This window comes from Mesoplodon densirostris, chromosome 4 (genome assembly GCF_025265405.1).
Source record: "Mesoplodon densirostris isolate mMesDen1 chromosome 4, mMesDen1 primary haplotype, whole genome shotgun sequence".
NCBI lineage: Eukaryota > Metazoa > Chordata > Mammalia > Artiodactyla > Ziphiidae > Mesoplodon > Mesoplodon densirostris.
This window is the reverse complement of record NC_082664.1, coordinates 30,137,325-30,162,041: the sequence shown is the minus strand read 5'-3', so window position 1 is coordinate 30,162,041 and position 24,717 is coordinate 30,137,325. Positions and strand designations below refer to the sequence as shown.

The window sequence follows — 24,717 nt, the reverse complement described above, 5'->3', positions numbered from 1 at the left end:
TTTTTTCCTAGTTCCTTTCATTTGTTTTTGTTTTTGTTTTTCTTTTCCCCAAGGAGACGGGTCAGAAGGAGATTCTTCTTTGAAGGAAAAACCACTGAAGAATACACCGTGTCCTGGCAGCTGCTTTTCCCCTGTGGCCAGTCCTGAGAAGCAGGTGCATCCCTTGCTTTCTCAGGGGGAAGGGGAGGGGCAGCAGAATGTGATTCTCACGGTCCCTCTGAACCTGCAGGGCAAGGACCTTCCCCACCGTGCCCCTCCCCCTGCCCCCAGTGGATGACAGAGATGACACTGGTACCTTCTGCCTAGAAGCCTTCAGAACCCCACACTTGCTTCTAAGGGGCATGCCCTTCCTGTCCTCTTCCATCCCTTCACTGGCGGGGGCACCTGTGTGCATCTGGAGCTCACACCTTACCCAGGAGGAAAAGGGCTTATCTGCACCAAGGTATGACAGACATGTCACAGTAATGACAACTCAGTCTCATCTGCAAAATAAAGATAATTATGCCAGGGGACTGGACCGGATGACCTTTTAAAATTCCTTCCAGTTTAAAATCCACGATTCTGTGATTGTAAAAAATGAATGGGGCTTCCCTGGTGACGCAGTGGTTGAGAGTCCGCCTGCCGATGCAGGGGACACGGGTTCGTGCCCCGGTCCGGGAAGATCCCACGTGCCACGGAGCGGCTGGGCCCGTGAGCCATGGCCGCTGAGCCTGCACGTCCGGAGCCTGTGCTCCGCAACGGGAGAGGCCACAACAATGAGAGGCCCGCGTACCGCAAAAAAAAAAAAAAAAAAAAAAAAAAAAGAATGGAGGAGCCAGGGAAACGACCTCCAACAAAGAAAAGCCCAGGCTCTCGGATTTAGCATCTGCTCTGACAGTATTGTTCCTGACAATTCTCAGAAGATGTCCCCACACACAGCCTACTGAACAAGCCTGTGTGTGAGAGAGTTTCATCCCGCTCATTTTATGGATGCAGACATTGAGGTTCAGAAAGGTTGAGTGACTTGCACAAGACCACAAGGCAAGCCAGTAGTCTGTCATCTCTCTGTTCCTCTTCCCATCTCCCCTAGAGGAAGGCAGTGAGCAATTGAGGGACTGGGACGCTCAGGCCTGCTGGCCCCCAAGTAGAGGCTGGACTCTCAGGACTCCTGGCAGAGGTTCTGTGTAAAACCTTTTTGTTTTTTCCATTTGTCTGATTTTTTTCCTTCCCACTGACACCTCGTCCAAGTGAGGGAAGCAAAAGCAAAGCCGCCTGGTCTGCAGTGCTCACTCCTCTGCAAACCTGCAGCCATCCCGACCTCACCCTTGGGCCTGGCCCCCAGAGCTGGCCTCGAGCCAGTCCAGAGCAAGTCCCCCGATAGCCAGTGTAGACAAGCCCAGGGATGTTCCCCACCCAGCAGAACCCTGGCTGGGGAGCACATTTCTGGAAGAGCCTGCCACCATGAAGCCAGAGCCTAGCCTCCAGGGAACAAGTGGGAGCCGCTCCAAAGGGCACTCCTCAGCCTTGTCCCGCCAGGACTTCCTCTCTGTCCCACGCCGGGATGCTGGGCCAGGCCCAGGAAGCAGCACAGGGAGCAGAAGTAGGTGGCGGGATGCATGAGAAACAGAAGTCAGTGACCTGGAACAGCCCTGCTCATCTCGGAGCAGCTCATGCTCACAAAGGAAGAGAGGGAGGAGAAACGGCATGTGCATGTGTAGGGGAGGAGGGCCCAAGACTGTCCCAGATGGCCCCTGCCTGGCAGGAGAAGTCTCCCTCCCAAAGGCAGGCAGCTGAGGATGCGTAAAGAAAGCTGCAGCTCTTCCGGGAAAGCCCTGGAGGTCAGTTTTGCTGCAGATATGACAGTGCAGAATCACTGACATGTGAAGTGAAAGTTTTGGTTTTAGAAGCTCCAGCCCTTCCTACAGAGGCAGCTAAGAAGGGTGCCCTTTGGGTAAGAAAAAAAAAAAGGTGTTCCAGGGACCTTACCCATACAGCAGACTTTTCTCCACCAGCAAACTTCTTTACAAACTGCAGAAAAGAGAGAGGTACAGAGCTCCAGTTCCCAGGGAGTGCATCTGCTGAGAGACACTCCACGAAGCAGAGCGCCTAGACAGGATTTCAAACTCTGGGTCCCAGTGACAGTAGAATATGGCATTAGAGAGGCTTCCTAGAATGGCATCAGCTCTCTGGACTCCGCTCAGAGTGATGCCTCCCTGCCCTGAGTGGTCATCGTCAGCATCCACTTCTGGGACAACTTGAGACCATTAAGAAGCTTCCAAGGGTGAATTCTGTGGTATGTGAATTACATCCCAATAAAGCTGGGATATTATTAAGAGAAAAAAAAACCAAAGCTTCCAAGGAAGCCAGGTTCTCACCACCCATCCACCTGCCTCTAGCTTTCTGCTTCCATCATTCACGATTTAAAAGAGGAGTTTTCTTCACCCCAAACCCCATGCCTGCTTTCCTGTCCTTTTTCCATTGTCCTTTCTCTGTCAGGACTTTCCATCGAGGCCAGCACACATGGTGTGTTTAAGTGAATAACTAACCTTTACGGGAATGTGGGGGAATAGGGGGTACAAATACCTTTGAGGAAATCCCAAGTCCACAATGCTGGGTTCCTTATGTCCCTTATGTTCCTTGTGTCCCTGTTGTCATTTCCCTTTTCAGAATAAAGGTACTACCTCTAGGACCTCATTACCTGCAGTTAAAACAGAAGAAAGACAAGGTTGTAGAAAGAACAGGGAACCAGGACTGAGTTTGGGTCCCGCCTAACTAAAGCCAACCCACTGTGTGATCTTAGGAAAGTTGACACTTACCTTCTCCAAGTCCTGCATTTTGGCTCCCTAGGAGATGTACTGTAAGTATTTGCTACACAAACAATAAAAGAATGCCTACTTTCTTGGGACTTTGGAGAATCACAAGGACAAGAAAACTGCTTTATCATGCTATGTACCTATACGAGGTTACAATTTTTTTTTTTTTTTTTTTTACTGTTTTACCCTATATCCCCTTCTCCCAAAACTAGCTTCTCCCTTTCAAAAACCTAGTCCAGTCAAGATTCTTTTTCCTCTGAAAGGACCCCAGGTCCACCCCCATCAGCCTCAGGGTGACCCTATGCTGGGCTCTGCCCAGAGAGACTGTCCCATCCAGGTGTCTCTCCAAGGCTTCTGCCCAGTCCCTGCTCTTTGTGTCCTTCCCTCCAAGCTCTTCCACTGTGCGCCCTCCCAGCCCGAATAGGGACACTCCTTTGATGCCTGTGCCTTCTCTTCACCCCTTTTTTGCCACGTCCTTTCTGAGGGAGCAGGGAGCTCAAAGCCCCAGCTGTGAAGTTAAGCCACCGTGTGCTGAGAAGTCCCTGCACTGTCTTCTCTTTTACCCATGAAAACCCAGGGGGCCCTCCGCCTGAGTTCACAGTTACCTCACCTGTTCCGGGGCAGGGCTGTGCCTGCCGCAGCAGCCTACAGCTGTCCTCATCCCGTGGCCCTCCTACCCCCGCCTCCACCTCCCTCTCTCGCAGGCCTGGGCCAGGTTCTGAGTGCCTTTGTCAAGCCTGAGAGGGAACTTCTGCAGATGTCCCCAGTTGCTGCTGTCACTCTAGGAGAGACGTCTGGCTGGGGATAGGGAGAAGGACAAAACAGGTGTGGCCACCACGGAGGGTGGGCCGGCAGGGCCACGGGGACAGAAACACCTTTTCTTCACAGAACCAGAGCTGCCAGCTTCCCAAGGGCCTCGTTTCAGCACAGTCCCACGTCCCCTGCAGAACCCCAGAACAGACTCCTTCACGATCTGATTTCTGGAGCTCAGCCTCCCTACCTTGTGTTTGTGGGCCAGGAGGAACGGGCCCTCCGAGATCCAGCGTGTGCACTGGGCATGCTTTAAGGCATTATTTTTAAACGAAAACAAATACAAATGATGCGCCTTGGACTAGAAGCCAAAATTCATATTCATGGGAATGTCCAGGTTAAGAGCACAGGCTGAGACCTGAGTCCAATTCTTGGCTCACACTAGCTTGATGACCTTGAGCAAGTTTCTTAACCACTTGGTTTTCTCATGTGCAAGATGGGGATGATAAGAGCTTAAAACAGTGCCTGGCATACGTTAAGTCTTCCTAAGTATTGACTCCCATTTTTTCTCATCTCCTAACTGATCTTCTAGTCTTGCACACCTATCACCCACACTGCCATCAGAGTGATCACATCCCTTTTCAATACCTCCCATCATCTACTGCAAAAAGTTGAGACTGTTAGCCAGACTGTTAGGCACTTGCAGTTCTGGAATGATCTGGCCCTGCCCTACTTCCCAGCCCCAGGCCCACATAGCCTAACCACCTGAAGTTCCCCAAGATGCCTGCTTTCTCACACGTGCTCCTCCTCCCCCCACTTTCATCCACAGGTAAACCCGCCATACCCTGGTCCTGACTTAAGCTTAATGGCAGCTCTTCCAGGAAGCCTTCCTTGACTCCTCCAAGCAGAGCACGGCCACTGCAGTGTACACTGCTGGAGCCCTGCCAGAGCCCCTTAATCAGGTTGGTGCACTGTGAGTGCAGCTGCTGCGAGTATTGACTCCGAGCTACTGTGAGTGTTGACTGCTAAGGGCTCACAGCTGCCCCCTTCTCAAAGGGAGCCTTTGCTAGGAGAGAGCACTGCAGCCAATGATTGACAAGGGGGGTGGGGGTGGAGAGGGGTGGGTCCAAAAGAAAGGTGGGATCAAATCTGTGGTGATGCAGTTCCTATTGCAGGGCTCCCTGTGGCATCTGGCTGAAGCTAGCTCCAGCTGCAACACATCCCTCCTTGCTTAGCTTCTCCCCCAGCCCAAATCTGCTTCCCTCACTTCCTGCCTCCTGGGAGAACTTAAATCAATCCCAGGCACCCCGAACTGTCTTGGTCTCTGTCCCTAAGGATCAGACCAGCCACTCTCTCTCCTAACTCCCATGGCACGGTCTGTTTATCTTGACTCCATCCCCTACACCTTGCTCTACAGCTGCTTCCTGCACCATCTCCCTACTAGGTTCAGAGCTTCTGAAGGGCACAGCCTAGATCTTAGTCACCTTGTATCCCTGGTGCCTACACAGTGCCTGCACATGCTGGGTGCTTAGTAAGTGCTTGTTGATAAATGCACAAATAACATCTGGAATTCTGAGATAGGCAATAAAATGTAAGTATTATTATCACTACTTTTATTACTATTCTGTTTCTTCCATTCTAAGATGCACATTTTAATATCTCTGAAGTCAGGATGCATCTTACAATTGATAGCACATCAAGGTTTAATTAGCAGCATTTTCTTTTTCATAGTTGTAAATAAAATAATGGTCATTTTATAATAATTGGCTTCTTAGGTTCAGTGGTGTATGGTATTATTATTATTTTTGGCCATGCCACACAGCTTGCGGGATCTTAGTTCCTCGACCAGGGATCGAACCAAGGCCCGGGCAGTGAAAGCACCGGGTCCTAACCACTGGACCGCCAGGGAATTCCCTGTATGGTATTACTACTACTACTACTACTACTACTACTACTACTACTACTACTACTACTACTACTACTACTACTACTACTAAGACTGGATCTCCTGGGTTCTGGGGACTGCAAGGCAAAGTCCACAGAGCTAAGTCCCCATTACCTGAGCTCAGTAGCTGTCAGGCAAGCGCTCATAAAGTGACCTGCATTTGCCCAGGGACCAGAAGGACCCCTGTGTCTAAACACCTCTGGAAATTCCCATGAAAGCAGGCCAATGTGATGTGGAACAAGCTCTGGACTGCGAGTCAGGAAAGCGACGTTCTAAGCCTAGTTCTTCCTCTAATTTTCTGGATGACCCCAGGCGGGACCTATCAACACATTTACTGAGCACCTACTAAATGCTTGACATGATGCGAGCCCAATGGGTCCACCCAGCGCCCTGAGAGGAAGCCATTATCCTCATTTTATAGATAAGGAAGCTGAGGTTCGGAAAGGTTAAACAGCTCTTCCAAGGTCAGACAGATGGTATTTGACCTCTGGACTCTCTGAGTCCTTCTCTTGGCTATATGAGGATACCTCCCTGGGCCTGTATTTTCCCAGAAAAAACGTCAAATAATGAGGCGTCACAGATTGGAGGCTCACAGGCCATTCTCATTCCCAGATACACTGTATTTGACCCATCTCATGTATTTTATTTTAATTGAATTAAATTGATTTTCACCATTTATTTAAATCAGGAAGTTTAAGCTAAAAATCGGGATTTCTGGTTTGTCATGAAAAAAATTGGAACACTGGCCACATTGGGCCCTCCTTCTCGAAGGTGGAGCTAAGTAGCAGCACAAGGGGAGTGGCTTCAGGAGGGGAATGGCACTGGGATGGGACGCACACATTCCAACTTTCCACAGATTCCACCCCTTCCTAGGCCGCGGGTCACTATTGTTTCTCATCTCATTTGCGCTGTTTTCTTGCACCCAGCCAGCCTCTGTTATTGAGATCCCCCCTGTTCCCCACAGGCCTTTGAGTGGGTGACCCTTAGACCAGATGAACTCCTGTGCCCTCTCCAGCCCTCACAGCCTGTGGCTCTTCCCAGAATCTCCCAGCGCGGCCTCCCTCAAAGGAAGTCACTTCATGAACCTATTTCAGAACCACTCAGGCAAGCCCCTGCCTGGCACCTTTGCCTCCATCACAGGGCCCCCACTGTTGGTCCCTCCCAGCCTCAACCGGCCCCGGCCAGAGCATCAGTCCCAGCCAGTTCCCAGGGCTGCAGGCGGTGGAGGGAGTGTCTGAGGTGGTGAACCAGGCAGGTGTGGAGAGGCGCTAGTGCAACTCAAGGGGCGGGGCCCCAGCCCGGGAGGGAGGGAGGAAGGCAGGACTTTGCACTTCCCAACAGGAAAGTGGTTCAAGGAGATACATGTATGTGGGGAGGCTCCGCAGTCACAGAAGATGAGCACCGTTTGACACATAAGGAAGGACAAGCAGTAACTCATCAGGAGGAAAAATTACAGTCTCAGCAGCAATTTAAGATATGCAGATTAGAACACCATTAAGGGCCCATTATGGCCAGAGTCAACGTGACAATAAGTAAATAAACAAGAAAGCTGTTGGCAGGGTCATCAGGAAACAGCTGCACATACATTGCTGTACCACTATAAACTGTTCAAATCTTTCTAGAATGTGATTTGCATTGTGTTGCAAGAGTTTAAGACTTGGGCTTCCCTGGTGGCGCAGTGGTTGTGAGTCCGCCTGCGGATGCAGGGGACACGGGTTCGTGCCCCGGTCCGGGAAAATCCCACATGCCGTGGAGCGGCTGGGCCCGTGAGCCATGGCCGCTGAGCCTGCGTGTCCAGAGCCCGTGCTCCGCAACGGGAGAGGCCACAACAGTGAGAGGCCCGCGTACCGCAAAAAAAAAAAAAAAGAGTTTAAGACTCGATCAGGTAATTATGGTCAGGGAACCAGATCCCACGAAAACAACTTAAAATAGCACCACCGGGCTTCCCTGGTGGCGCAGTGGTTGAGAGTCTGCCTGCCAATGCAGGGGACGTGGGTTCGAGCCCTGGTCTGGGAGGATCCCACATGCCACGGAGCAACTGGGCCCATGAGCCACAGCTACTGAGCCTGCATGTCTGGAGCCTGTGCTCCGCAGCAAGAGAGGCCGAGATAGTGAGAGGCCCGCACACCGCGATGAAGAGTGGCCCCCGCTCACCACAACTAGAGAAAGCCCTCGCACAGAAACGAAGACCCAACACAGCCAAATAAATAAATAAATAAATAAATTTATAAAATAAAATAGCACCACCAAGGAGTTTTTATAAAAGATGCTCATAGCACCTATATATAGACACCCCCCCAAATGGAACTCCATTCAGATTACAGAATGGTATGTTAACAGAATGAAATAGGAAAGGACTGACACATGGAAACAATCTGATGAAACCATTTGATGAACTCATGTTAAGGGACAAAATCGGTACAAAAAATAGTAGAGGTGGACTTATCAACTATGTTAAAACTTCCATAGGAACATTAGCAGCAATCAGGAGAGAATTCTGAACAATGCAAATTGCTAAGGTGTAATGTTTATTATGTGAACTTGATCAAGATGGTTTAAATAATGATGATGATGATGATGATGATGATGATGATGTAAAGGGCTTTGAACAGGATTTCCTCATAATAAAAACACCCCAGCCCTGGTCCCGGGCGCAGGTAGGCCCAGGGCCCTGGCTTGATGAGGAAGGAAGAAGGAATGTAAACTGGGAAAGGAGGGGTTATGACTGTAGGTAGGGGAAGGGCCCCAGAGCTTCCCTTGTCGGAAGGGCTCTGAAAGACACCTCCACCAAAGAAACAAAGTTACACAAATAAACCCGCACCACTTAACCTCCAAAGTCCTGGGTGCTAACTCTTACTGCTGCATTTGCGCTCTCAATTTTACTAATACCTTATTTCAGCAACTTCGTAGGTGACACTAGGGCTCTTTGTGGGCTAGCCTAGGAACCCAACTACCATTTATAGCATTGTTTCTATGGAAATGTGTTTCAAGCTTCAAGAAGCTGAGCTGCTGACAACCCTGGGGCACGCACGTGGTCTATAAATTAGGGAACTGAGACGAGCAGTTATTGCTGGGTCCAGTTATTGCTCAGGAAGACAGCATGTTACTTAGATTCTGTGTCAGTTAATACACCACCAGCAATGATCCCGTTGGAGCTGGCTGGCGGTCACTGTAGAGGGTGGGGATGGGACCACGGCATCTAGGAATGAACACGATATTCTAGGAAAGCACATGGATATTCCCCACCCCTGCCTCCAAACCCATGCACAAGCCTGCGTGTCATGGAAGACATGAAACCGGCCTGAGTACCCTTCATGAGTATCCAAGCAAGCCCTGTGCCCAACACGCTCTCCAGTTTCTCTCTGACTCTGGCAAACCGCCAGCCACAAGGCCCTATTTCAGTCTGATCCTGGAACAACAAACTCCAAACCTTTGACAGTCCTGGAATTTGGCTTTAGCGGATATGTGCTTGCGATAACCCATCTCTCCACACGTTCTGTCGCGGTGGCTTCAGTGTCAGCAGGCTCCAACCTGCCCGCTCGAGGTCTGCCCAGGGCTCTCCAGCTCCACCCACTTCGGGACGCCAAGCAACACAAGGAGTCTCCATTTCCTGCCTTGGACTGTGCTAGTCACAGGGAAAGAATGATCATGGGCCCTCCAACAGACACTCCACGTGACAAGAAAGTTCCCCACTAAGAAAAAAAGGCTACACACAGGGAGGCAACCCAAAGGGGGAGTGATGGGTGAGAAGGCCGTGCACTAGGTGTCCCAAGGTTCTGAGACGCCAGAGATACAAGGTGGTCAGAAGGTGGTCAGAAGACAGTCAGCTGCTCAGCCACAGGCCACACTTGCAGCTGCAAGCCCCAGCACAGCTCATGGCAAGATGGGAGGGGTCAGAGGGCCCTGCAGGCCAAGCCAGAGGTAGGCTGGATGAATGTGGGGGGGTTTCATGAGGCTGGCTAAAGGGCAACTCTAAGTTTCAATACTATAATGAATCTGTGCAACACTGTGCAGGAGGTCATTTTGCAAAGCACACCCTCCCCGCTGCCTGTGTGAACTGCAGAATAGAGAATCTGCCTCCCGCTGCGGCTGGGCCAGCAGGACCCAGCAGCCTCGAGGTGAGTGGGCGGCTTAGAACCAGAGCCTCAGGGCCACATGTACTCACTGGGCTGGTTCCCTAGAAACCCAGGTGCAAACAATCATCTGGGGCTCTGAGGCCACTTGGGGGTCGCCTGCACCAGGCCGAGTCCACTGGGAGCCCCGAAGTTATATAGTTAGCCAGCCTATGAAGTCAGGCTCAGCCAATCTGAACTCTCCAGCCCCTGCAGTGCAGGGGGCTGATAAGACACAGCAGTTCCTTCTTTCAGGTGGTAACAGATGGGGGGCTTGGAGTTCCTCCCCCTGGCCTCCTTCCCACCCAGATCCAAAGATGTTGATAAGTTAAGGTCTTTTTTTAAAAACAGTATATAATATATAAATATATACATGTATTTATTATATAAGTATAGTATATATTAAAGTATACTAATGTATAATAGAAATGTTATAAAGGTATAATATATTCAAGTATATTAATATATATTATATAATATATATTAAAGTATTATATAAAAGTATATATGTAAAGCAATTTCAAACACAAATACTCCACTCATAACCACTTCACCTAAATCTTGTATTTACCTTATGCCAATTTATACCATAGCCAATATAATCAGTTTTTATGCACTCATCAAGTGTATGTGCAATTTGCCTGTTAAAACAGAAGCCACTTTTTCACCAAAATTCTTCGGCACTTCCGCATGAATTAATATCATCTTCATATTAATTTAACAGTGGCACAATATTCCACTGAGTCTAGGTATCACAAATTATATAGCCATGTGGAACACTCAGGCTGTTTACAGTTTTTTGCTATTTTAAACAACGTTGCTATAAATATCTTTGTGCGTATAGCTCTTTTCCTTTCTAGAATTATTTCCTTAGAATAAATTCCCAAGAGTAATACTAGTACGTAAAAGGAAATTAACTTTTTTTTTTTTTTTTTTTTTGCGGTATGCGGGCCTCTCACTGTTGTGGCCTCTCCCATTGTGGAGCACAGGCTCCAGACGCGCAGGTTCAGCGGCCGTGGTTCATGGGCCTAGCCGCTCCGTGGCATGTGGGATCTTCCTAGACCGGGGCACGAACCCATGTCCCCTGCATCGGCAGGCGGACTCTCAACCACTGCGCCACCAGGGAAGCCCTGGACTATCTTTTTCCAAAGTAGTTTTCCTGACACCTCCCAATCCTACCAAGCAAGGTAGGATGGCTCGGAGGTAGCTCCATTGATTTGCTGGGGAGGGATGAGGACGGAGGACAGAGATGTGAGTAGGAGGGTGGAGGACTGAGCTGGACAGGAGGAGGGAGCAGGCCCCCTGGAGGCAGAAACAAAGGCAGATCCCAAAACAGATCCCTCCCAAAACGGGCCAACACCTCCCTAGGACATCAAACCCACCCCACCACTCAAGTTTCCTCTGAGTTGATCTTCCAAGGGCCAAGAACAAAGACACACTTCAATGGGTTCCTAAAAGAGATCTTAGAAATGCGATGTGATTCCAGGTCTGGAAACATATTTTGCAAACAACAGAGGCGATGCAGTCACCAGCGGTCCAGTAGGCCCATGCATGTGTGGGTTCAACTTTGAGAAAGAAAATCTCTTCAGAAAGAAAGTCCACCTCATCAGGTATGGTGGGAAATATGCTCCTCCACAGCTCTCTCTAGGTGGCATGCAGACCCTGGATAACTATTCCACACCAGGAAGGTGCTTGTGAGGTAACACAGGTCCCACCGTGAGGCACCGTAAAGACACCACCTGCCAGGCTCCGTTCACAGGCTTGGGGAATTTCTGAGCAGGAAAGAACCACATGTGGTGTAAGCGTCTCATTTTATAGACAAACTGAGACCCCAAGTGCCTGCTCTGGGGCTCCTGCTGCATCCTGCAGTCATTGTCAGGTGGGCGCCCCTCTTCCTCCAACAGAAAGAGCCACAGCCTGTCCTGACGGTCACTCGGCTGAACAGCGCTTTCCATCTTAGAGCCTCAGTGCCTCCTCTCATGGTGTGCTGACTCGTTCTCCCTACTTCCTTCTCTGTGCAAAGCCAGCAGACAGTGCCAGGCATGGACACTAAGGGGTCCTCCAAGGGCAGCTGGTGTTTAGCCCTCTTCAGGGGTTGGGCTGATGGGGAGGAAAGTCTCTGCCACCTTTAAACCAGCTCCTCACGATAGATGCCTCCTCAGGATGAGGGGGACCCAGGTGCTGGGCTTTGTGGCCCTAAATCCCCTTCCCACCCTCACCAGGGTCTCCCTCAGGTTCAGAGAAACAGCAAAGCCACCAAGGCAGCAGCTCCACCAGCAGGTGCAAAGGGAGGCTGTCAGCTCACCAATCACACGTGCCCCCTGACCGAGGCCAGGTCCTGGGCCTGCCCCTATGCCCTCACATCCCCTCAGGCCGCCCTTCTGGTCCCATCCCGGGACACCTACTGTGTGCCAGGCACAGTGCTAGGCCAGGGAGGAGCCAGGCACACCTGCAGCTGATGCCAGCGTCCTCCTGTGGGGAAGCTCGATTGCAGAAACGCTAAGGTGGCAGCTCAGGAAGGCAGCAAGGAAGCAGGTGACTTCTGGCCGGTTCTGTGGGCTTCTGCCAGGAAAAGGGCAGGGAGGGCGGCTCCAGGCAGGGGGAACAACAATGCACAAGGCACAGAGGCCTGGAGGAGCGCGGGGGAGCAGAGAGAACATAGAGGGCGGCGCTAGGGAAAGGGGAGAGGCAGGAGAGGAGGTGGAGAGGTGGGCTGGGGCTTTCAGGGCCTTGGGGGCCTTTCTGAGGAATGTGAGGCTCCTCCTGCAGGACTTGGGCAGCCCTCAAAGGTTTTTAAGAGGGGTGACGTGATCAAAGCTGTGTTTTAGTGAAAATAGCTCAGATCCTTCCAAGACTTCTTTTCTGCTTCCGTGTTGTTCTCAACACGATTCTATGTCATCTGGACAAAAATGGGCAAATCAGTGCAAACTGTGCCAGAGCCAACACTGGCTAGGAACACTCTTGCTCCGTCCTTCCCGGGGGTCACCCTGACCCCACACTGGCGAGCAGGCCTCAGCCTCAGGAATCACCTCCAGTCCGGGGTGCAAGCACCCAGCCCTTGACACACCCAGCTTCGTGGAGGCAGCAACTCCCCACTAACAGGCATCAGTGGAAAAGACCCTTGAAATGCTGCTAGCCACCACAGCCATGAGTCCAGAAGTTCAAAACCGCATTTTTCTCTTTAAAGCAAATTAATTCCTTCGTCTAAGGTTATTGGAACTGAATGGCCAAGATTTCAGTCAGGGTGCCCTGATGTCAAAGAGCCATAACCAGAGGATCTGAGGGCAAGAAGGGAGCTGGTGCTCACCGAACAAACACCCTCTTGTTTGGATGAGGAAACTGGGCAGGGATGCAACTGGTAATGCTGACAGCCCCAGGCAGATGAAGCCCTACCTCCTTTAGCTCTCTCCCAGGCAGGATACTGGATAGGACATCTCCACCAGGTTGACATCTTTAGGACGTGAGAAGAGCCTACTCCTGTCACTTTGGACAACTTCGGCACCAAGCCTGAAGCCAAACCCCAGTCAAAAGCAAGGCAGCACCTCCCAAACACCTCACGGCCCTGTGGGTCTCGCCCAACCGCAGAGGAGAAGCAGAATTTGTACTGTAGCTGCCTTTTGGCCAGAGAGAGCCAAGCTCTGGCCTCTGTCCTTACAAGGCAGCGTTGAAGTTTTCCAAGTGGAATCAAATGTGCAGGGAGGATCCAGATGCTAGGATGAGCTCTCTTTTCCACTGGAATCCTTCAAATTCCAGAGGAAAAATCCAACTGCTAATGAAATGCTCAGATCTCCAGAGCATATAAGAATCCTAGGACTTCCGTGGTGGCTCAGTGGCTAAGAATCCGCCTGCCAATGCAAGGGACACAGGTTCGAGCCCTGGTCCGGGAAGATCCCAATGCCACGGAGCAACTAAGCCCGTGCGCCACAACTACTGAGCCTGCACTCTAGAGCCCACGGGCCACAACTACTGAGCCCACGTGCTGCAACTACTGAAGCCCACGTGCCTAGAGCCTGTGCTCCGCAGCAAGAGAAGTCACTGCAATGAGAAGCCTGCGTGCCGCAATGAAGAGTAGCCCCCGCTCGCCGCAACGAGAGAAAGCCTACGCGCAGCAGCGAAGACCCAACGCAGCCATAAATAAATAAATAAATTTATTTAAAAAAAAAAAAGAATCCTAAAGTTTAGCTGGAGCCTAAAGGATTCAGAAAGATATCCAAAAAGATTAAGATCAAAATGTGGATATTTTCAGTGGCCTATGGGGGATGCCCCATCTCCACCTCATGTCCAGCACTGCCCAGTCATCCCAGTCTGAGGGCTAGAACGGGCTCTGGCTTCTATAGTGGACACTTGTCCACCTGGCATGCATACCTCTCCCCAGGTTTGAGGAAGCTGGCATTGTGAGTCCTTGTGGGAGGGAGAGTTCCACCTGCAACTGGGGAAGCTGTAACCTCCAGAATCTGTGAGAACATGAGCGTGTGACCTAAGCTGGCCAACCAGATGCTCAGCCTGGGCTCTGCCTGTGGACTGAGTGACACAAAGAATCAGGGAGAGTTCAAAATTCCTTCTGGAGGTGATGGCAGCAGTCAGGTTAGCAGGCAGCAGTGATGCCAGGCCAATGGCATCATCACCTTGTCTTTGGTTTCAGCTACCCAACTTCCCACAGGTCCTGATTGATTTCTGAGCCTCAGTCTCCGGATTTCCAGGACATTCAGTGAGTCACCAGATACCCTTCCAGTACATTCTTTTTCTCATTAATTTAGCCAGAGTCAGCTTCTGCTGTTTGCAGACCAAAGACCTAGACGACCCCAGCATGGCCTTCTACCTCTACACTGGCTCCTCTGCACTGCCCCCCACCCCCCCGAGACGACACCTAGGCTCAAGCTTCTAGCTTTCCCTCCGGGAAAAGAGTCTCATCTAAATACTCACACTTCTGAGAGGATCACAGCCACCTAATAATCGCAAATATGAACAAATGACGTAAATGCTGAATATAACAATTCATCCTGCCCCTGGTTCTAACCAGATGTCCCAATTTGGGGCATTAATATCAGAAATTAAAAGCATTATCACTCCCTTGGACTCTTCCCTATTTCCCCATCAGTTCAGGGAAAGGTGGACTTGGAGTCAAAAAACCTGCATTCTAGAACTTGCACATGTCACTCCAACCCTGGGGCACCTGGTGATACCTGCACCACCTATTTCTCAGGGAGGTTAAATCAAATGAGAAGTCCCCACCCATGGCAAAGACCCAGGAACCTTCTAATTCCTAAGTCTATCATTCTTTTCAGTCCTCTCTTTCTTGACATCCCCAATGATTAACAGTTGATCAATTTCAACTCAATTTAATAAAGACTTATGGAAAACTTTCCATGTGCCATGTGCTGTACTAGGTGCACAAAACCACGGGCCAATGCAAAGCTCCCTCCTCCTTTGACATCTATGACATCATGCTCTCCTGGTTTTCTTCCTTCCTCACCATTGGTTCCTTCCTGGTCTCTGTTGCTGACTTGCCTAGTACCGCACCCCTTAAACGGTGATCCCCTTGCTTCCTACTGCATGCTCTCCATGGGTGATGCCATCAGCTTCCCTAGCTCCAACCACCTTCTGTGTTCTGGTGATTCCCAAGTGTCTGTTCCAGAGTGTCTGACAGACAGAGGGGGCTACTGGGAGGTAATCGGGTTTGTCTGGAACTTGTCTTGAAGCTGTAGCTGCACAGTAAGTAATCATTTTTACTTAAATGACGTTTATTTGGGGTAGCTTGGTTAGAGTTCGTGGAGGGGGCAATGCCGCCCATTGCCATCCCTTGGGGGAATCTCCTGCCCCGGACCCACATGTCCAACTGCTCACTAGAACTGCTTTCTTGGATGTCCCAGAGGCACCTCCAACTCAACATGTACAAAATTAGACTCGTTGTCTCTTCCCTAAAAGCTGCTCCTCCTTCTTTGTTTCAAGCAGAAACCTAAGGAAACACTTCAGCTTCTCCCTTGCTCTATTCATTTCGTTGGTCCTCAAGGCCTGTCAACCCAACTCCCTTGACACCTTCCTAATCCAGCTTCTCCCTCCCCCGCCGCTCTGGCTCAGACTCCTCCATCTCGCCCCAGGGACCACAGTGACCTCCTGCAATGACCTCCACTGGTCTCTTTACTGCCCATTTTCCCCCAGCTCCAGTCAATCCTCCACATCACAGTGAGTGACCTTTTAAAAAGAAAATCTGATCCTCTCTCACACACACACACACACACACCCACACACACACACACACAATCAGTCCTCAGTGGCTTCCCACTGCCCTCAGAGTAAGGTCTAAATCTCTCCGCTGACACAAATGGCTGGCCCGTGACCTGGCCCCTGCCTGTCCCTTTCTGCACCCCCTCCTACAAGTGCTCCATCACACCCGCTGCTTGCGGTTGCCGGAGAAGACCGTGTTGTCTCACGCCTCCACTCCAGGCCCTGCCTGAGCTGCTCCCTGTGCCTAGAATGCCCTGACCCCCTTTGCCACCTGGTGGACGCCTACTCTTTTCTCAGGACTCAGCTCAAACACCACCTTCTTCAGAAAGCCTCTTATTCATTAATTCCCCAGGCTTCCCTGAGCACAGGGACCATGCAAGGCACTGGGGCCGTCCTAGACCTTTCCTAACCGTCCTCTCTCCTCTGACCTGTCCCTCCTCTGAGCCCTGCAGACCCCTGAATAGTTTCACATTGACATCCGTGGCACTAACGGCTCTTGGCTTTTGTGTGTGTCTGTCTCCCTCACAGACCGTGAACACCTTGAAGGGGGAGGCATCCCCAGTACCTAGCACAGAGCTAAGCACACAGTAGGGACTCAATAAATGCATATAGCATGAGTGAGTAAAAGAAGGAAGAATGTGGGGGAAAGCACTCTATAAACAATGATGGGCAGGGTTCCACTGCTACTGCTGTGGCCAGGTTTCTTTTTCTCCATAACTGGGAATTCAGATCCTAAATGCCAGCTGGGTAGGTCAGCACAGCCTCCTTGGAGGAAATCCTGAGCCTTTCCCCACCTCTAGTGCAAGTGGAAGTGGGGATCGGGGAGTGGATTTGGCTCCTAAGTTGTCCCGAAGCACATGCTACTGGGAGGCTACAGAGGAAGTAGACACAGACTCATGAGGTAGATTCCTTGCAGGCCCCTTACAATGTCCTGCAATAGGGAGGGTGGGGAAGGGAGGCAGGGGAAGGGGAGAGAAGGAGAGCAGATGTGGAGGGCTAGGGCCTTAGAGCAGAGAAAAGTGTCTGCTCCACAGGGCACTGCCCTCGCCCCAGCCCCACAGCAATGACAGGTCACCCCAAGCCTAAGTCCTTCCTCTGCAATCCTGCAGTTAAAACCCACTCCATGGATTTCTCCTTTACACCCTGCTCACCTGTTCGAAGAGCCTTTTTTGCTTAACGTCCTATGGTTATTTCCTAACTTATAAACCTGCCGTCTATTCAGGGGTGAGCATGGGCTAAGAGCCCTGAGCCTGCTGCCTGCTGCCTGCGGAATATCACAGTATAAGTATCTTGGCATGCTGAGTGACACTGTAGTATTTGAACACACACATATTTCATACTACAGAGCCCCCAAATTCAACACACTTCATCTGCTGCTTGACCTTGGAAACTGCAACTTCTTCCAGAACTAGAGGAACAGCCTAAGATGAACTTAAGTATCAAGAGCCAGTATGTCTGCCGCCTACCTGGTGCCCTCCTAAGGGACCTTCAAGGTTAATCTTGATTATATTCTTATTTTTCACTTTACACACTGACTTTAGAACCTGACCCCCAGAAAATGCAACTTCACCAAATTCCGTTCTTAAGTGACTAATCCACCCTGAGTTTGTTTTTCCCTCTGACTACAACCTATCTCAGAAGCTGACTGTCAGCCTCCTGGAGAGAAGGGGCAAGTGGGACCCTGCTTTGCACCCCTTGTTGTGCCACATGCAGCGTTGAGAGCACTGCAGCTGTTCTGTAAATGCCCAGTGAGGACAATCAGCCTTGTGTTAACTGGCTGCCCAAGGGGTGCTGAGTCTGTGTTCCTGGGCCTTCTAGCACCCCTCTTCTTAAAGACCTCACTCCAGCCCTGGTTTTTGGTTTTGTTTTTTGTCAAGTTTCTTCTTTTTAAATCTTTGTGTACTGCCTTAAGGAAACTAAAGAGATGGAATTGTAAACAAAATCCTTGGTTTACAAATAGGCTGGAACTGATGACTATGATGACTAAGATGATCAATGCAAGATGGTGAAAAGAAATGGAATGTGGGGTTTGTGCCTGACTCTTCCATTCTGCAGCTGTGCGACCTTAGAGATGTCAATTATTGTCTCTGACCCTTAGTTAAAAGTGAGTTATTGTAGGTTCCCTTCCCAGATTTAAATTCTCTGAGATGCTGTTACTGCAATTACTATAAAACAGAGGCAGGGGACTTCCCTGGTGGCACAGTGGTTAAGAATCCACCTGCCAATGCAGGGGACACGAGTTCGATCCCTGGTCCGGGAAGATCCCACCACGAAGCAACTAAGGCCGTGCACCACAACTACTGAAGCCCGCGCACCTAGAGCCCGTGCTCCTCAACAAGAGAGGCCACTGCAGTGAGAAGCCCGCGCACCGCAAGGAAGAGTAGCCCCCGCTCACAGCAACTAGAGAAAAACCCGTGCAGCAACAAAAACCCAATGCAGCCAAAAAAATCCAACAAAAAACAAAAAGAGAGGCGGGATGATAGCAGTCCCTAAGGTCCTAAAAGTTATAGAAGGTTCTACAGTTCTAAAAATTGATTATTTTGTGAAACAGCAGATTCTAGACAATATTGGTTTATTAAGTGCAGTTTATGCATAATTTTTCAGAAATAGTTTTCTAGGTAAATCTCAGTTTCACCCCTTTTATGTTCATCAAGAATTTTCAATTAAAAGTGAATTCAACATATTGACTGCAACATTGTATGTAATAGCAGAAGACTGGGAACAACCCAAATGTTCTTCAGTAGTAGACTAGTTAAATAAATGATGGCATTTTCATACAGTGGAATACAATTTAGCCAATGGAAAAAATGAGGTGGCTCTATGAGCACTGATATAGAATAACTTCCAAGACACATTAAAAATGAAAAACACAGAATGCAGAATGCTTTGTAGAGTATGCCAGCATTTGTTTATAGATTCACACTTTCTTCTATGTGCAAAAGCTACATCTGGAAGCATAGCTGAAGAATGACAAATTGTAGTTGCCTAAGACAGGGATACTGACAGAATGAAGAAATGGGGAACAATAGAGGATGGAAAATTTATTTTTTCAAAGGATTATGTTATCAAATTTATCAGTATTTTCTTATGAGTTCTGTTTTGTCTCTTTCTTAAGAAGGTCTTCCTTCCCTCAAGGTTAAAATACACATTTATTTTTCTAATTCCATTGCATTTTTATACGTATATATATATATATGTATAGTAATCTATTGTCTATATTGAAATTATCTTTGAGACTTACTTTACACTATAACTTACATCTTTTGAATTTTGAGCTACAGGTATGTATTACCTGTTTTTTAAAATTTGAATTATAGTTGATTTACAGTATTTTATTAATTTCAGGTGTATAGCATACTGATTCAGTATTTTTACAGATTATACTCCATTAAGTTATTACAAGATAACAGCTATAGTTCCCTGTGCTATATAATATATCCCTGTTGCTTATCTATTTCATACATAGTGGTTTATATCTCTTAATCCCATACCCCTAACTTGTCCCCCTCACTTTCCTCTCCCCTTTGGTAACCACTAGTTTGTTTTCTATATCTGTGAGTCTGTTTTTGTTTTGCATATACCTTCATTTGTATTATTTTTCATATTCCATATATAAGTGGTATCCTACAGTATTTGTTTTTCTCTGCCAGAGTGATTTCACTGAGCATAATATTCTCTAGGTCCATCCATGTTGCTGCAAATGGCAGAATTTCATTCTTTTTTATGGCTGAGTAATATTCCATTGTATGCATATACCACATCTTTATCCATTCATTTGTTGATGGGCATTTGGGTTGTATACTACCTTTTTGAGAAGAAAACTGGGGAAAAAGGAATCTACCAATTTTATTTTTAAAAAATCTTTTTTAAGGAATTTAGTGTATAGGGTGCATTTTATGGCATGTGAATTATATCTCAGTTAAAAAAGAAAGAATCTAGCTTATATGGCAAGGTTGAGATTACTAGCATGAGAACTGGGTGGAGACAACAGAATCCTCCTAGTTAAACCTGATGTTAGGGCTTAGCAAGGATCTCCCCAAGACTCAGTTTTATAGTTTAGCCTAGTTTTATAAGTCAATACCTATTTGGGCAAATCAAAGCTATGTTCAACCAGGAAGCATCTCTTTGCCTTCCTCACAAGTGTGTCTGACAGTTGGCCCTACCTCCTTCTATCAGTCTGGTTCCCTTGGAGGAACCCAGGTAATGGATGCTCTCCCCACAGAGCCAGTGCTCAGGCTTAGGACATCCTGGGGCAGATCAACTAGGCCCATTTCAAGACAAGGAGGAGCCAGTGCTGAAGCTGGACAGACACTGTCTGGCAACCAGGGGGAAGAGGTGCTGGAAAAGAAGCTGAACAAGAGGTAAAACAAAGCTAGGAGGCACCAGAGAGAGGCCAACAGGCAGAAGGAGGCAGGGCTGGGTAAATGTTCAGAATAAAGACTGGGAACCAACTGGGATATATGTATACGTATAGCTGACTCACTGTGCGATACAGCAGAAACTAAACTCCAATAAAGATGTTAATAAATCAATAAATACATATCCCCCACCCCCGCCCCCGCCAAAAAAAAAGACCAGGAACAATGGTCCTTGGTGCTTGGCTTGGGTGTGTGCCTATGCACAGCCAACAATATCTGAAGGCCACTGCATCTGCTGCATCCTCATCATCATCACCATCATCCTCATCATCCAACATTCACCAGGAACCCCAGGGCTGGGAATACGAAGATATATAAAACAAGGACTTCCAGTTTAGTTGAAAAGTGATAACACTGATCCACCCAAAAGCACATTTAAGAAGCTAAATGAAGGGTATGATCGGAGCTATGGTCCAAAGGGAAGTTGAAAATCCTTTAGACCAAGTTTCAAGGTTTCTTCATCAGGGGTCCTCAGTGGATGTTACTGGAGTTCCAGGGAGAGGCCCACAGGGTGGAACAGGGGACATTCTTAAGGAGGGGAACATGAATAGGGCTAAAAAGGAGAGCAAGACTGAGCCAAGTAGGAGAGAGGAAAGACGAGGCATTCCAGACTTCCGGGGAAGCATGAAAGGTAGGAATGCTTGCCACAAGCAGTTTGGACAAACACACAGAGTGGGTCACCAGGTCAGAGCAAAGGGCTAGGGCAGGAGAGCAGTGGAGGCCAGACCCCTGTGTGGGAGGCCCTGACTGCCATCCTAGAAGTTTGATCCTTACTGTGCAGACAGTGGGGAGCCACTGCAGGTTGCTGAGCAGGAGGCTGACCCTTGCAAACAGGCATTTTAAGTGAGATGACAGAGGAGCCCTTTATCCCAGCCTTTTTCAAAGACCTGTGTGTATTTCAAGTGGCACTTGAGAGAGAAAGTCGTAAAGCACTGCCCTGTGTCATGTAGACAAAGAAAAAAAAAGGTTTAAGGGTCTCACAAAGAGATGCTTCAGTGAGAATGAGAAATGAAGGCGGGCTCATTTTAAAGAAGGAAACAAATTTGCAGGACAGAACTGCCAGGCATCTGGAAAACTGCAGCACTTTCTTCAGAGTCTGGAATGCCCTCTTTTGGCTGGAGGTGTTCTGCCTCCTTTTTGGGAGGTTAGTTGTGATGTCAAAACACGGAATTGCGGTGTAGGGAGGCAGCTGGGAGGAGGCAGATGAACAGAAATATAAATACTGGGCCCGGAGAGCATAAAAGGCCTCCATACTAAGATCATCCTCTTGCAGAGGACTTTGCCATCTGCCTCTCTCAGTGGAGCCTCGGAGTTTTTGTCAAAGTTGCTGGGAGCTTCCTAACTACCCAAACAGTTTCTCCTCTTAAAACAATAAAATGATTTTTAAAAATCTGTCACGTTTTGATTCAGAGCTTTTTCAATATTGTTCCTACTTGTGCATAGTGAGGCAGTCGGCAGGGCTGCTCTGGGGCCATGAACTGGGCAGTAACTTTAGGCCATAAATCAGCATTTATGTAAGGTGGAAGAGGAAGTCAGGATTAAATTTCCGGTCTTAAACTGGGCTGGGTACAACTGCAGGGCAAGTTCTGTGAATACAGAGGCAAAGCTGAGCAAGCCAGGGGAAGGGCATGCATGAGTTATGCACAAAAATCAGCCAGGCTGAACTGATGACACGGACGGGCAACTGCTCCAGGTGGCTCCACAATTCTGGGGGGCGGGGGGAGGGGTCTGAGTCCTTCCTTCTTTGGCCTTTGCTAGGGGTCCCTCTCCTGTGCTCTCCTGCCCACACTCCCTGGGGCCTTTGGGCACTTTTAGTCTCTGCACGGTCTACATGAACACAAAGGATTGCAAACTCAAAGCTGTCTTTCCACTGGAGTCAGAAGGGAATGCTCCCCTCCCCGCCCCTCTAGACTAGTTCTGGGTACCGGTAGGCTCTTACTAAAGCAGCCATGGTCAGGTGATACAGCTGACCAGGACCTTGACAGTCAAGTTCAATGAAAACCCAAATGTACCCAAAACAAGGGGTTGTGAAACTCATGGGAACTCCTACTTCTGTGGTGTGTTTGCTCTAACCCTCATTCCCCTGTGGCAACTGTGTCTGAAGTCCCAGACTTTCCAGAAACGTCCTGATTTCACATGCTTTTCCTTGAGTCTCTGGAAACACATAGGTGTCTGCCAGGGATTATGCCCTAATGTTTTGGTTTGACAAATGGTCACTGTGCCCGTGACACGCAGCTGGCATGAGGTTGCAAAACAGCATTTTCCCACCAGGTGAAACTCAGTTACTAGGCTGGGGAGAAGGCCAGGCATGGGGAAGCTCTGGTGTGCCAGGCCATCGGTACCTGCTGCCGAGTCACACAGTCCCCTTAGCAGGGCTGAGTGCTACCCTGGCAGAGTCTCTACCTAGGGCAGGGAAAGAGGGGGCTGAGATTTGGCATGTGAGAAGAATGACCCAGCACACATCCTGTACATGTTTTTAACTGTGTTTTAATCACTTTTTTTTTTTTTTTCGGTACGCGGGCCTCCCACTGTTGTGGCCTCTCCCGTGCGGAGCACAGGCTCCTGGACGCGCAGGCTCAGCGGCCATGGCTCACAGGCCCAGCCACTCCGCGGCATGTGGGATCTTCCCGGACCGGGGCACAAACCCGTGTCCCCTGCATCGGCAGGCGGGCTCTCAACCACTGCGCCACCAGGGAAGCCCTGACTGTGTTTTAAATCCCTCTACTACAGTTAGCCACCTCTGAGGCCCTCAAGGAGAACCTGTTTGCCTTCTTTCCACACTTGAAGGCTTAGCTCCCTTCCTGCAGCACAGCAGTTCAGGAGGTGTGAGGACACCCACCCTGGTCTGTGCAGCAGGCCTTGCTCAGGAAGGGGGTGGGGGAGTTCCTCTGGAGAAAATGAACATGAGTCACTCCTCTGCCTCCCCCCCACCCCCGCCCCCTCGGACCCTTGCCCAGACACTGGCACAGACACGCAGCCTAGAGCCCCAGCGCTCTTCCCTTTGCCCAGAACACAATGAAGGAATTAGGACCCACCTACTAAGTTTCTGCAGCTGACATTTCAAGGCTCAAAGTCTAGCTCACCAGCACAGTCACACGTCTGATGTGTCCTCTTTGCAACCAGGCCCCAATCCAGCCGCCATGCAATTTTGCTAATTCAAACTGCTTTCCCGTTTAGGGATGTTGATAGCCATCTCCCATCTCCTTTTCCTGCTGACATCATCCCACATTTTCTACAGGCACAAATAAGGGTACAGTTCCTGGGATAGTTTTCAGGCTGCCTGAGGTGGAAGTGAAAGGATCCTGCCCTCCCGGATCCACTTCACTTCTCTGGCGTTTGGCAAATTGTCCGAGTTTTAGGGAGAAATGAGGAAATAAATCACCTAGCTAAGGTGAAAGGCCAAAAAGAACTTGGTGACTGCAGCTCAGACCCAGATCTGTCCTGGGCATCTGCAATGCAAATCTGCATTTTGTTCTCTGCCCCCGAGATCTTGCGCAATAGCCTGTGTATAAACATCCACGCCAACAATGCCTGACTGTGCAATCACGCTGTAATTACAGGCCGCCAGGAAGCTGCTGCTAGGAACTGCACCATTCAACTTCTAGACGTCCCATGTCAAAGGAGTCTCCACGGCACGGACGTACATTCCTGCACACACCAACGCGTCCCCGCCGCCGCCGCCGCCGCCGCCGCCGCCGCCGCCGCCGCGGCTGCTGCTGCTGCTACAGTTGAAGACTCCAAGCCAGGGAACTAGGGCGCCACCCGCCCGGCCCGCCAGTCCCAAGTTACTATGCAGGGATGTCATAAACTTCTCAGCTGTTCTTAAAAAAAAAAAAAAAAAAAAAAAAAAAAAAAAGCCTGCTCCACGAGGCTACCGAGGGCGGCGGGAACCACCATCAAAGTTGCCAAGCACATTCCTGCAGCCCTAGCAGTTTTCGAAAACAGAGAAGAGCGAGATGCCTCAAAGAGTCCACTGGAAGCGGGTTTTGGAGTTTTATATAGAAAACACTCACATATGTAGGTGGGTGCGCTGACAGCTTTTATGGCTAAATTGCAAAGTGTTAGGCCTTAGTGATTACTGTCAGGCTCGGGACGTGGTGTGCGAGGAGAAAGGGTGGGGGAGTCATAGGGATTTGTTCAAAGGGGGCTTAGGGGCAATTCTAGTTTTGCATTTTAGAAATGCGTAGGGTTGTTTTCCCAAACTTCCGAGTTGCTCTGCTCTTCGTCATTGTCAGGCCAAGCTAAGAAAAATGGGGGGAAAGTTCCTTTAACTTCCTTCCTGCGACCTCGGCGAGGGCTACGAAGAGGAAGAGCACGCTTCCTTGGGAAGCACCGGGCGGGAACTGGGGAACCGCTGCGCCCAGCCTGTCGCGATGGGGGGCGCCGGGCGGAGGACTAGCCTCGGACGCAGGACACGGGAGGCCCCTTCCCTGCACCCCTCCGCTAGCCAACGGCGCCCGGAGCGGCCCGGCTGC

General features: G+C 49.5%; 1 protein-coding gene across 4 annotated transcripts in view; it reads right to left on the bottom strand.

Annotated features, from left to right (window-relative positions):
- Positions 1 to 24,717, bottom strand: part of MIDEAS (mitotic deacetylase associated SANT domain protein) — a 65,072-nt gene that overhangs the window by 39,946 nt on the left and 409 nt on the right. Inside the window, exons 1-3 of one of the 4 annotated variants that reach the window (XM_060095872.1) lie at positions 12,993 to 13,053; positions 2,563 to 2,677; positions 1,966 to 2,007 (exon numbers count right to left, since the gene is read on the bottom strand). The exons of 1 other annotated variant lie outside the window; for it this stretch is intronic. The gene's annotated coding sequence lies outside the window, so the exon portion shown is untranslated. Of the gene's footprint in view, positions 1 to 1,965; positions 2,008 to 2,562; positions 2,678 to 12,992; positions 13,054 to 24,717 lie in introns of those variants that run through there. 2 more of the 4 variants (XM_060095868.1, XM_060095869.1) reach the window with 2 other exon arrangements.